The sequence below is a fragment of the Pristiophorus japonicus genome, chromosome Y, assembly GCF_044704955.1.
Source record: "Pristiophorus japonicus isolate sPriJap1 chromosome Y, sPriJap1.hap1, whole genome shotgun sequence".
Taxonomy (NCBI): Eukaryota; Metazoa; Chordata; class Chondrichthyes; family Pristiophoridae; genus Pristiophorus; species Pristiophorus japonicus.
The window spans coordinates 7,867,375-7,881,347 of NC_092011.1; positions in this window are offsets into that span (position 1 = coordinate 7,867,375).

Here is a 13,973-nt window from a genome sequence, read left to right on the forward strand (position 1 = left end):
GGATCACTGTACAGGGTCCCTCTGTATTCAGGGTAAGGGATTATTATACAGGGTCCCTGTGTATTCAGGGTAAGGGTTATTGTACAGGATCCCTGTGTATTCAGGGTAAGGTTTACTGTACAGGGTCCCTGTGTATTCGGGGTAAGGGTCTGTGTAGAGGGTCCCTGTGTATTCAGGGTAAGGGTTACTGTACAGGCTCCCTATGTATTCAGGGTAAGAGTTACTGTACAGCTTCCCTGTGTATTCAGGGTAAGGGTTACTGTACAGGGTCCCAGTGTATTCAGGGTAAGGGTCACTGTACCGGGTCCCTCTGTATTCAGGGTAAGGGTTACTGTACAGGGACACTGTGTATTCAGGGTAAGGGTCACTGTACAGGATCCCTGTGTATTCAGCGTAAGGGTTACTGTACAGGGTCTCTGTTTATTCAGGTTAAGTGTCACTGTACAGGGTCCCTGTGTATTCAGGGTAAGGGTCACTGTACAGGTCCCTGTGTATGCAGGGTGAGGGTTACTGTACAGGGTCCCTGTGTATTCAGGGTAAGTGTCACTGTACAGGGTCCCTGTGTATTCAGGGTAAGGGTCACTGTACAGGTCCCTGTGTATTCAGGGTAAGGGTTACTGTACAGGGTCCCTGTGTATTCAGCGTAAGGGTCGCTTACAGGGTCCCTGTGTATTCAGGTTAAGTGTCACTGTAGTGTCCCTGTGTATTCAGGGTAAGTGTCACTGCAAAGATCCCTGTGTATTCAGGGTAATGGTCACTGTACAGGGTCCCTGTGTATTCAGGGTAAGGGTCGCTTACAGGGTCCCTGTGTATTCAGGTTAAGTGTCACTGTACAGGGTCCCTGTGTATTCAGGGTAAGTTTCACTGTACAGATCCCTGTGTATTCAGGGTAAGGGTCACTGTTCCGGGGACCCTGTTTATTCAGGGTAAGGGTTACTGTACAGGGTCTCTGTGTATTCAGGGTAAGGGTCACTGCACAGGGTAACTGTGTATTCAGGGTAAGGGTTACTGTTTAGGGTCCCTGTGTTTTCAGGATAAGGGTTACTGTACAGGGTCCCTGTATATTCAGGGTAAGAATCACTGTACAGTGAACCTTTGTATTCATAGTAAGGGTTAGTGTACAGGGTCCCTGTGTATTCAGAGTAAGGTTTATTGTACAGGATCCCTGTGTATTCAGGGTAAGGGTCACTGTAAAGGGTCCCTGTGTATTCAGGGTAAGGGTTATTGTACAGGATCCCTGTTTATTCAGGGTAAGGGTCACTGTACAGGGTCCCTGTCTATTCAGGGTAAGGGTTACTGTACAGGGTCCCTGTGTATTCAGGGTAAGGACTATTATACACGATCCCTGTGTATTCAGCGTAAGGGTTACTGTACAGGGTCCCTGTGTATTCAGGGTAAGTGTCACTGTACAGGGTCCCTGTGTATTCAGTGTAAGGGTCACTGTACAGGTCCCTGTGTATTCAGGGTAAGGGTTACTGTACAGGGTCCCTCTGTATTCAGGATAAGTGTCACTGTACAGGATCGCTGTGTATTCAGGGTAAGGGTCACTGTACAGGTCCCTGTGTATTCAGGGTAAGGGTTACTGTACAGGGTCCCTGTGTATTCGGGGTAAGGATTATTGTACAGGATCCCTGTGTATTCTGGGTAGGGGTTACTGTAAAGGGTCCCTGTGTATTCAGGGTAAGGGTCAGTGTACAGGGTCCCTGTGTATTCAGGGTAAGTCTTACTGTACAGCGTCCCTGTGTATTCAGAGTAAGGGTTATTGTACAGGATCCCTGTGTATTCAGGGTAAGGGTTACTGTACAGGGTCCCTGTGTATTCAGGGTAAGGGTCAGTGTGGAGTGTCCCTGTGTATTCTGGGTAAGGGTTACTGTACAGGCTCCCTATGTATTCACGGTAAGAGTTACTGTACAGCTTCCCTGTGTATTCAGGGTAAGGGTTACTGTACAGTGTCCCTGTGTATTCAGGGTAAGGGTCACTGTACCGGGTCTCTCTGTATTCAGGGTAAGGGTTACTGTACAGGGACCCTGTGTATTCAGGGTAGGGTCACTGTAAAGGATCCCTGTGTATTCAGCGTAAGGGTTACTGTACAGGGTCCCTGTGTATTCAGGGTAAGTGTCACTGTACAGTGTCCCTGTGTATTCAGGGTAAGGGTCACTGTACAGTTCACAGTGTATGCAGGGTGAGGGTTACTGTACAGGGTCCCTGTGTATTCAGGGTAAGTGTCACTGTACAGGATCCCTGTGTATTCAGGGTAAGGGTCACTGTACAGGTCCCTGTTTATTCAGGGTAAGGGTTACTGTACAGGATCCCTGTGTATTCAGGGTAAGGGTCGCTTACAGGGTCCTTGTGTATTCCGATTAAGTTTCTCTGTACAGTGTCCCTGTGTATTCAGGATAAGTGTCACTGTATAGTTCCCTGTGTATTCAGGGTATTGGTCACTGTACAGGGTCCCTGTGTATTCAGGGTAAGGGTCGCTTACAGGGTCCCTGTGTATTCAGGTTAAGTGTCACTGTACAGGTCCCTGTGTATTCAGGGTAAGCGTCTCTGCACAGGGTACCTGTGCATTCAGCGTAAGAGTTCCTGTACAGGGTCCCTGTGTTTTCAGTGTAAGGGTTACTGTACAGGGTCCCTGTATATTCAGGGTAAGAGTCACTGTTCAATGTCCCTGTGTATTCATGGTAAGGGTTACTGTACAGGGGCCCTGTGTATTCAGGGTAAGGGTTATTGTACAGGATCCCTGTGTATTCTGGGTAAGGGTCACTGTACAGGGTCCCTGTTTATTCAGGGTAAGGGCTATTGTACAGGAACCCTGTTTATTCAGGGTAAGGGTCACTGTACAGGGTCCCTGTCTATTCAGGGTAAGGGTTACTGTACAAGGTCCCTGTGTATTCAGGGTAAGGGTCAGTGTACAGTGTCCCTGTGTATTCAGGGTAAGGGTTACTGTACAGGGTCCCTGTTTATTGAGGGTAAGGGTTACTGTACAGGGTCCCTATGTATTCAGGGAAAGGGTTACTGTACAGAGTCCCTGTGTATTCAGGGTAAGGGACGGTGTACAGTGTCCCTGTGTATTCAGGGTAAGGGTTACTGTACAGGCTCCCTGTGTATTCAGGGTAAGGTTTACTGTACAGAGTCCCTGTGTATTCGGGGTAAGGGTTACTGCACAGGGTCCATGTGTATTCAGGGTAAGGGATACTGTACAGATTAGCTGTGTATTCAGGGTAAGGGTTACTGTACAGTGTCCCTGTGTATTCAGGGTATGGGTTACTGTACACGGTCCCTGTGTATTCAGGGTAAGGTTCAGTGAACACCGTCCCTGTGTATTCAGGGTAAGGGTTACTGTACAGGGTCCCTGTGTATTCAGGGTAAAGGTTACTGTACAGGGTACCTGTGTATTCAGGGTAAGGGTTACTGTACACGGTCCCTGTGTATTCAGGGTAAGGGTCAGTGTACAGTGTCCCTGTGTATTCAGGGTAAGGGTTACTGTACAGGGTCCCTGTGTATTCAAGGTAAGGGTCACTATACAGGGTCCCTGTTTATTCAGGGTTAGGATCACTGTACAGGGTCCCTGTGTATTCAGGGTAAGGGTTACTGTAAAATGTCCATGTGTATTCAGGGTAAGGGTTAATGTATAGGGTCCCTGTGTATTCAGGGTAATGATCACTGTACAGGGTCCCTGTGTATTCGGGGTAAGGGTTACTGCAGAGGGTCCATGTGTATTCAGGGTAAGGGTTACTGTACAGATTAGCTGTGTATTCAGGGTAAGGGTTTATGTACAGGTTCCCTGTGTATTCAGGGTAAGGGTTATTGTACAGGATCCCTGTTTATTCAGGGTATGGTTCACTGTACAGGGTCCCTGTGTATTCAGGGTAAGGGTTATTGTACAGGATCCCTGTTTATTCAGGGTAAGTGTCACTGTACAGGGTCCCTGTGTATTCAGGGTAAGCGTTACTGTGCAGGGTCCCTGTGTATTCAGGGTAAGGGCTATTGTACACGATCCCTGTGTATTCAGGGTAAGGGTCACTGTACAGGGTCCCTGTGTATTCTGGGTAAGGATTATTGTACAGGATCCCTGTGTATTCAGGGTAAGGGTTACCGTACAGGGTCTCTGTGTATTCAGGGTAAGGGTTACTGTACAGGGTCCCTGTGTATTCAGGGTAAGGGTTATTGTACAGGATCCCTGTTTATTCAGGGTAAGTTTCACTGTACAGGTCCCTGTGTATTCAGGCTAAGGGTCACTGTTCCGGGGACACTGTTTATTCAGGGTAAGGGTTACTGTACAGGGTCTCTGTGTATTCAGGGTAAGGGTCACTGCACAGGGTAACTGTGTATTCAGGGTAAGGGTTACTGTACAGGGTCCCTGTGTATTCAGGGTAAGTGTCACTGTACAGGGTCCCTGTGTATTCAGGGTAAGGGTCACTGTACAGGTCCCTGTGTATTCAGGGTAAGGGTTACTGTACAGGATCCCTGTGTATTCAGGGTAAGGGTCGCTTACAGGGTCCTTGTGTATTCCGATTAAGTTTCTCTGTACAGTGTCCCTGTGTATTCAGGGTAAGTGTCACTGTATAGTTCCCTGTGTATTCAGGGTATTGGTCACTGTACAGGGTCCCTGTGTATTCAGGGTAAGGGTCGCTTACATGGTCCCTGTGTATTCAGGTTAAGTGTCACTGTACAGGTCCCTGTGTATTCAGGGTAAGCGTCTCTGCACAGGGTACCTGTGCATTCAGCGTAAGGGTTACTGTACAGGGTCCCTGTGTTTTCAGGGTAAGGGTTACTGTACAGGGTCCCTGTATATTCAGGGTAAGAGTCACTGTTCAATGTCCCTGTGTATTCATGGTAAGGGTTACTGTACAGGGGCCCTGTGTATTCATGGTAAGGGTTATTGTACAGGAACCCTGTTTATTCAGGGTAAGGGTCACTGTACAGGGTCTCTGTGTATTCAGGGTAAGGGTCACTGCACAGGGTCCCTATTTATTGAGGGTAAGGATTACTGTACAGGGTCCCTATGTATTCAGGGAAAGGGTTACTGTACAGAGTCCCTGTGTATTCAGGGTAAGGGACGGTGTAGAGTGTCCCTGTGTATTCAGGGTAAGGGTTATTGTACAGGGTCCCTGTTTATTGAGGGTAAGGGTTACTGTACAGGGTCCCTATGTATTCAGGGAAAGGGTTACTGTACAGAGTCCCTGTGTATTCAGGGTAAGGGACGGTGTACAGTGTCCCTGTGTATTCAGGGTAAGGGTTACTGTACAGGCTCCCTGTGTATTCAGGGTAAGGTTTACTGTACAGAGTCCCTGTGTATTCGGGGTAAGGTTTACTGCACAGGGTCCATGTGTATTCAGGGTAAGGGTTACTGTACAGATTAGCTGTGTATTCAGGGTAAGGGTTACTGTACAGGTTCCCTGTGTATTCAGGGTATGGGTTACTGTACACGGTCCCTATGTATTCAGGGTAAGGTTCAGTGAACACCGTCCCTGTGTATTCAGGGTAAGGGTTACTGTACAGGGTCCCTGTGTATTCAGGGTAAAGGTTACTGTACAGTGTCCCTGTGTATTCAGGGTAAGGGTTACTGTACAGGCTCCCTGTGTATTCAGGGTAAGGTTTACTGTACAGAGTCCCTGTGTATTCGGGGTAAGGTTTACTGCACAGGGTCCATGTGTATTCAGGGTAAGGGTTACTGTACAGATTAGCTGTGTATTCAGGGTAAGGGTTACTGTACAGGGTACCTGTGTATTCAGGGTAAGGGTTACTGTACACGGTCCCTGTGTATTCAGGGTAAGGGTCAGTGTACAGTGTCCCTGTGTATTCAGGGTAAGGGTTACTGTACAGGGTCCCTGTGTATTCAAGGTAAGGGTCACTATACAGGGTCCCTGTTTATTCAGGGTTAGGATCACTGTACAGGGTCCCTGTGTATTCAGGGTAAGGGTTACTGTAAAGTGTCCATGTGTATTCAGGGTAAGGGTTAATGTATAGGGTCCCTGTGTATTCAGGGTAATGATCACTGTACAGGGTCCCTGTGTATTCGGGGTAAGGGTTACTGCAGAGGGTCCATGTGTATTCAGGGTAAGGGTTACTGTACAGATTAGCTGTGTATTCAGGGTAAGGGTTTATGTGCAGGTTCCCTGTGTATTCAAGGTAAGGGTTATTGTACAGGATCCCTGTGTATTCAGGGTATGGTTCACTGTACAGGGTCCCTGTGTATTCAGGGTAAGGGTTATTGTACAGGATCCCTGTTTATTCAGGGTAAGTGTCACTGTACAGGGTCCCTGTGTATTCAGGGTAAGCGTTACTGTGCAGGGTCCCTGTGTATTCAGGGTAAGGGCTATTGTACACGATCCCTGTGTATTCAGGGTAAGGGTCACTGTACAGGGTCCCTGTGTATTCTGGGTAAGGGTTATTGTACAGGATCCCTGTGTATTCAGGGTAAGGGTTACCGTACAGGGTCTCTGTGTATTCAGGGTAAGGGTTACTGTACAGGGTCCCTGTGTATTCAGGGTAAGGGTAATTGTACAGGATCCCTGTTTATTCAGGGTAAGTGTCACTGTACAGGTCCCTGTGTATTCAGGCTAAGGGTCACTGTTCCGGGGACCCTGTTTATTCAGGGTAAGGGTTACTGTACAGGGTCTCTGTGTATTCAGGGTAAGGGTCACTGCACAGGGTCCCTGTTTATTGAGGGTAAGGGTTACTGTACAGGGTCCCTATGTATTCAGGGAAAGGGTTACTGTACAGAGTCCCTGTGTATTCAGGGTAAGGGATGGTGTACAGTGTCCCTGTGTATTCAGGGTAAGGGTTATTGTACAGGGTCCCTGTGTATTCAGGGTAAGGGTTACTGTACAGGGTCCCTGTGTATTCAGGGTAAGTGTCACTGTACAGGGTCCCTGTGTATTCAGGGTAAGGGTCACTGTACAGGTCCCTGTGTATTCAGGGTAAGGGTTACTGTACAGGATCCCTGTGTATTCAGGGTAAGGGTCGCTTACAGGGTCCTTGTGTATTCCGATTAAGTTTCTCTGTACAGTGTCCCGGTGTATTCATGGTAAGTGTCACTGTATAGTTCCCTGTGTATTCAGGGTATTGGTCACTGTACAGGGTCCCTGTGTATTCAGGGTAAGTGTCGCTTACTTGGTCCCTGTGTATTCAGGTTAAGTATCACTGTACAGGTCCCTGTGTATTCAGGGTAAGCGTCTCTGCACAGGGTACCTGTGCATTCAGCGTAAGGGTTACTGTACAGGGTCCCTGTGTTTTCAGGGTAAGGGTTACTGTACAGGGTCCCTGTATATTCAGGGTAAGAGTCACTGTTCAATGTCCCTGTGTATTCATGGTAAGGGTTACTGTACAGGGGCCCTGTGTATTCAGGGTAAGGGTTATTGTACAGGATCCCTGTGTATTCTGGGTAAGGGTCACTGTACAGGGTCCCTGTTTATTCAGGGTAAGGGTTATTGTACAGGAACCCTGTTTATTCAGGGTAAGGGTCACTGTACAGGGTCCCTGTCTATTCAGGGTAAGGGTTACTGTACAAGGTCCCTGTGTATTCAGGGTAAGGGTCAGTGTACAGTGTCCCTGTGTATTCAGGGTAAGGGTTACTGTACAGGGTCACTGTTTATTGAGGGTAAGGGTTACTGTACAGGGTCCCTATGTATTCAGGGAAATGGTTACTGTACAGAGTCCCTGTGTATTCAGGGTAAGGGACGGTGTACAGTGTCCCTGTGTATTCAGGGTAAGGGTTATTGTACAGGGTCCCTGTTTATTGAGGGTAAGGGTTACTGTACAGGGTCCATATGTATTCAGGGAAAGGGTTACTGTACAGAGTCCCTGTGTATTCAGGGTAAGGGACGGTGTACAGTGTCCCTGTGTATTCAGGGTAAGGGTTACTGTACAGGCTCCCTGTGTATTCAGGGTAAGGTTTACTGTACAGAGTCCCTGTGTATTTGGGGTAAGGGTTACTGCACAGGGCCCATGTGTATTCAGGGTAAGGGTTACTGTACAGATTAGCTGTGTATTCAGGGTAAGGGTTACTGTACAGGGTCCCTGTGTATTCAGGGTATGGGTTACTGTACACGGTCCCTGTGTATTCAGGGTAAGGTTCAGTGAACACCGTCCCTGTGTATTCAGGGTAAGGGTTACTGTACAGGGTCCCTGTGTATTCAGGGTAAAGGTTACTGTACAGGGTACCTGTGTATTCATGGTGAGGGTTACTGTACACGGTCCCTGTGTATTCAGGGTAAGGGTCAGTGTACAGTGTCCCTGTGTATTCAGGGTAAGGGTTACTGTACAGTGTCCCTGTGTATTCAAGGTAAGGGTCACTATACAGGGTCCCTGTTTATTCAGGGTTAGGATCACTGTACAGGGTCCCTGTGTATTCAGGGTAAGGGTTACTGTAAAGTGTCCATGTGTATTCAGGGTAAGGGTTAATGTATAGGGTCCCTGTGTATTCAGGGTAATGATCACTGTACAGGGTCCCTGTGTATTCGAGGTAAGGGTTACTTCAGAGGGTCCATGTGTATTCAGGGTAAGGGTTACTGTACAGATTAGCTGTGTATTCATGGTAAGGATTAATGTACAGGTTCCCTGTGTATTCAGGGTAAGGGTTATTGTACAGGATCCCTGTGTATTCAGGGTATGGTTCACTGTACAGGGTCCCTGTTTATTCAGGGTAAGGGTTATTGTACAGGATCCCTGTTTATTCAGGGTAAGTGTCACTGTACAGGGTCCCTGTGTATTCAGGGTAAGCGTTACTGTGCAGGGTCCCTGTGTATTCAGGGTAAGGGCTATTGTACACGATCCCTGTGTATTCAGGGTAAGGGTCACTGTACAGGGTCCCTGTCTATTCTGGGTAAGGGTTATTGTACAGGATCCCTGTGTATTCAGGGTAAGGGTTACCGTACAGGGTCTCTGTGTATTCAGGGTAAGGGTTACTGTACAGGGTCCCTGTGTATTCAGGGTAAGGGTTATTGTACAGGATCCCTGTTTATTCAGGGTAAGTGTCACTGTACAGGTCCCTGTGTATTCAGGCTAAGGGTCACTGTTCCGGGGACCCTGTTTATTCAGGGTAAGGGTTACTGTACAGGGTCTCTGTGTATTCAGGGTAAGGGTCACTGCACAGGGTAACTGTGTATTCAGGGTAAGGGTTACTGTACAGGGTCCCTGTGTATTCAGGCTAAGTGTCACTGTACAGGGTCCCTGTGTATTCAGGGTAAGGGTCACTGTACAGGTCCCTGTGTATTCAGGGTAAGGTTTACTGTACAGGATCCCTGTGTATTCAGGGTAAGGGTCGCTTACAGGGTCCTTGTGTATTCCGATTAAGTTTCTCTGTACAGTGTCCCTGTGTATTCAGGGTAAGTGTCACTGCACAGATCCCTGTGTATTCAGGGTAATGGTCACTGTACAGGGTCCCTGTGTATTCAGGGTAAGGGTCGCTTACAGGGTCCCTGTGTATTCAGGTTAAGTATCACTGTACAGGGTCCCTGTGTATTCAGGGTAAGTGTCACTGTACAGGTTCTTGTGTATTCAGGGTAAAGGTCACTGTTCCGGGGACCCTGTTTATTCAGGGTAAGGGTTACTGTACAGGGTCTCTGTGTATTCAGGGTAAGGGTCACTGCACAGGGTAACTGTGTATTCAGGGTAAGGGTTACTGTACAGGGTCCCTGTGTATTCAGGCTAAGTGTCACTGTACAGGTCCCTGTGTATTCAAGGTAAGCGTCTCTGCACAGGGTACCTGTGCATTCAGCGTAAGGGTTACTGTACAGGGTCCCTGTGTTTTCAGGGTAAGGGTTACTGTACAGGGTCCCTGTATATTCAGGGTAAGAGTCACTGTTCAATGTCCCTGTGTATTCATGGTAAGGGTTACTGTACAGGGGCCCTGTGTATTCAGGGTAAGGGTTATTGTACAGGATCCCTGTGTATTCTGGGTAAGGGTCACTGTACAGGGTCCCTGTTTATTCAGGGTAAGGGTTATTGTACAGGAACCCTGTTTATTCAGGGTAAGGGTCACTGTACAGGGTCCCTGTCTATTCAGGGTAAGGGTTACTGTACAAGGTCCCTGTGTATTCAGGGTAAGGGTCAGTGTACAGTGTCCCTGTGTATTCAGGGTAAGGGTTACTGTACAGGGTCCCTGTTTATTGAGGGTAAGGGTTACTGTACAGGGTCCCTATGTATTCAGGGAAAGGGTTACTGTACAGAGTCCCTGTGTATTCAGGGTAAGGGACGGTGTACAGTGTCCCTGTGTATTCAGGGTAAGGGTTATTGTACAGGATCCCTGTTTATTGAGGGTAAGGGTTACTGTACAGGGTCCCTATGTATTCAGGGAAAGGGTTACTGTACAGAGTCCCTGTGTATTCAGGGTAAGGGACGGTGTACAGTGTCCCTGTGTATTCAGGGTAAGGGTTACTGTACAGGCTCCCTGTGTATTCAGGGTAAGGTTTACTGTACAGAGTCCCTGTGTATTCGGGGTAACGGTTACTGCACAGGGTCCATGTTTATTCAGGGTAAGGGTTACTGTACAGATTAGCTGTGTATTCAGGGTAAGGGTTACTGTACAGGGTCCCTGTGTATTCAGGGTATGGGTTACTGTACACGGTCCCTGTGTATTCAGGGTAAGGTGCAGTGAACACCGTCCCTGTGTATTCAGGGTAAGGGTTACTGTACAGGGTCCCTGTGTATTCAGGGTAAAGGTTACTGTACAGGGTACCTGTGTATTCAGGGTAAGGGTTACTGTACACGGTCCCTGTGTATTCAGGGTAAGAGTCAGTGTACAGTGTCTCTGTGTATTCAAGGTAAGGGTCACTATACAGGGTCCCTGTTTATTCAGGGTTAGGATCACTGTACAGGGTCCCTGTGTATTCAGGGTAAGGGTTACTGTAAAGTGTCCATGTGTATTCAGGGTAAGGGTTAATGTATAGGGTCCCTGTGTATTCAGGGTAATGATCACTGTACAGGGTCCCTGTGTATTCGGGGTAAGGGTTACTGCAGAGGGTCCATGTGTATTCAGGGTAAGGGTTACTGTACAGATTAGCTGTGTATTCAGGGTAAGGGTTTATGTACAGGTTCCCTGTGTATTCAGGGTAAGGGTTATTGTACAGGATCCCTGTTTATTCAGGGTAAGTGTCACTGTACAGGGTCCCTGTGTATTCAGGGTAAGCGTTACTGTGCAGGGTCCCTGTGTATTCAGGGTAAGGGCTATTGTACACGATCCCTGTGTATTCAGGGTAAGGGTCACTGTACAGGGTCCCTGTGTATTCTGGGTAAGGGTTATTGTACAGGATCCCTGTGTATTCAGGGTAAGGGGTACCGTACAGGGTCTCTGTGTATTCAGGGTAAGGGTTACTGTACAGGGTCCCTGTGTATTCAGGGTAAGGGTTATTGTACAGGATCCCTGTTTATTCAGGGTAAGTGTCACTGTACAGGTCCCTGTGTATTCAGGCTAAGGGTCACTGTTCCGGGGACCCTGTTTATTCAGGGTAAGGGTTACTGTACAGGGTCTCTGTGTATTCAGGGTAAGGGTCACTGCACAGGGTCCCTGTTTATTGAGGGTAAGGGTTACTGTACAGGGTCCCTATGTATTCAGGGAAAGGGTTACTGTACAGAGTCCCTGTGTTTTCAGGGTAAGGGACGGTGTACAGTGTCCCTGTGTATTCAGGGTAAGGGTTATTGTACAGGGTCCCTGTTTATTGAGGGTAAGGGTTACTGTACAGGGTCCCTATGTATTCAGGGAAAGGGTTACTGTACAGAGTCCCTGTGTATTCAGGGTAAGGGACGGTGTACAGTGTCCCTGTGTATTCAGGGTAAGGGTTACTGTACAGGCTCCCTGTGTATTCAGGGTAAGGTTTACTGTACAGAGTCCCTGTGTATTCGGGGTAAGGGTTACTGCACAGGGTCCATGTATATTCAGGGTAAGGGTTACTGTACAGATTAGCTGTGTATTCAGGGTAAGGGTTACTGTACAGGGTCCCTGTGTATTCAGTGTATGGGTTACTGTACACGGTCCCTGTGTATTCAGGGTAAGGTTCAGTGAACACCGTCCCTGTGTATTCAGGGTAAGGGTTACTGTACAGGGTCCCTGTGTATTCAGGGTAAAGGTTACTGTACAGGGTACCTGTGTATTCAGGGTAAGGGTTACTGTACACGGTCCCTGTGTATTCAGGGTAAGGGTCAGTGTACAGTGTCCCTGTGTATTCAGGGTAAGGGTTACTGTACAGGGTCCCTGTGTATTCAAGGTAAGGGTCACTATACAGGGTCCCTGTTTATTCAGGGTTAGGATCACTGTACAGGGTCCCTGTGTATTCAGGGTAAGGGTTACTGTAAAGTGTCCATGTGTATTCAGGGTAAGGGTTAATGTATAGGGTCCCTGTGTATTCAGGGTAATGATCACTGTACAGGGTCCCTGTGTATTCGGGGTAAGGGTTACTGCAGAGGGTCCATGTGTATTCAGGGTAAGGGTTACTGTACAGATTAGCTGTGTATTCAGGGTAAGGATTTATGTACAGGTTCCCTGTGTATTCAGGGTAAGGGTTATTGTACAGGATCCCTGAGTATTCAGGGTATGGTTCACTGTACAGGGTCCCTGTGTATTCAGGGTAAGGGTTATTGTACAGGATCCCTGTTTATTCAGGGTAAGTGTCACTGTACAGGGTCCCTGTGTATTCAGGGTAAGCGTTACTGTGCAGGGTCCCTGTGTATTCAGGGTAAGGGCTATTGTACACGATCCCTGTGTATTCAGGGTAAGGGTCACTGTACAGGGTCCCTGTGTATTCTGGGTAAGGGTTATTGTACAGGATCCCTGTGTATTCAGGGTAAGGGTTACCGTACAGGGTCTCTGTGTATTCAGGGTAAGGGTTACTGTACAGGGTCCCTGTGTATTCAGGGTAAGGATTATTGTACAGGATCCCTGTTTATTCAGGGTAAGTGTCACTGTACAGGTCCCTGTGTATTCAGGCTAAGGGTCACTGTTTCGGGGACCCTGTTTATTCAGGGTAAGGGTTACTGTACAGGGTCTCTGTGTATTCAGGGTAAGGGTAACTGCACAGGGTAACTGTGTATTCAGGGTAAGGGTTACTGTACAGGGTCCCTGTGTTTTCAGGATAAGGGTTACTGTACAGGGTCCCTTTATATTCAGGGTAAGAGTCACTGTACAGTGTCACTTTGTATTCATAGTATGGGTTACTGTACAGGGTCCCTGTGTATTCAGAGTAAGGGTTATTGTACAGGATCCCTGTGTATTCAGGGTAAGGGTCACTGTACAGGGTCCCTGTATATTCAGGGTAAGGGTTATTGTACAGGATCCCTGTTTATTCAGGGTAAGGGTCACTGTACAGGGTCCCTGTCTATTCAGGGTAAGGGTTAATGTACAGGGTCCCTGTGTATTCAGGGTAAGGGCTATTATACACGATCCCTGTGTATTCAGGGTAAGGGTCACTGTACAAGGTCCCTGTGTATTCAGGATAAGTGTCACTGTACAGGGTCCCTGTGTATTCAGGCTAAGGTTCACTGTACAGGTCCCTGTGTATTCAGGGTAAGGGTTAATGTACAGGGTCCATCTGTATTCAGGCTAAGTGTCACTGTACAGGGTCGCTGTGTATTCAGGGTTAGGGTCACTGTACAGGTCCCTGTGTATTCAGGGTAAGGGTTACTGTACAGAGTCCCTGAGTATTCAGGGTAAGGGTCACTGTACAGGTCCCTGTGTATTCAGGGTAAGGGTTACTGTACAGGGTCCCTGTGTATTCAGGGTAAGGGTTATTGTACAGGATCCCTGTGTATTCTGGGTAAGGGTTACTGTAAAGGGTCCCTGTGTATTCAGGGTAAGGGTCAGTGTACAGGGTCCCTGTGTATTCAGGGTAAGTGTTACTGTACAGGGTCCCTGTGTATTCAGAGTAGGGGTTGTTGTACAGGTTCCCTGTGTATTCAGGGTAAGGGTCACTGTATAGGGTCCCTCTGTATTCAGGGTAAGGTTTACTGTACAGGGTCCCTGTGTATTCTGGGTAAGG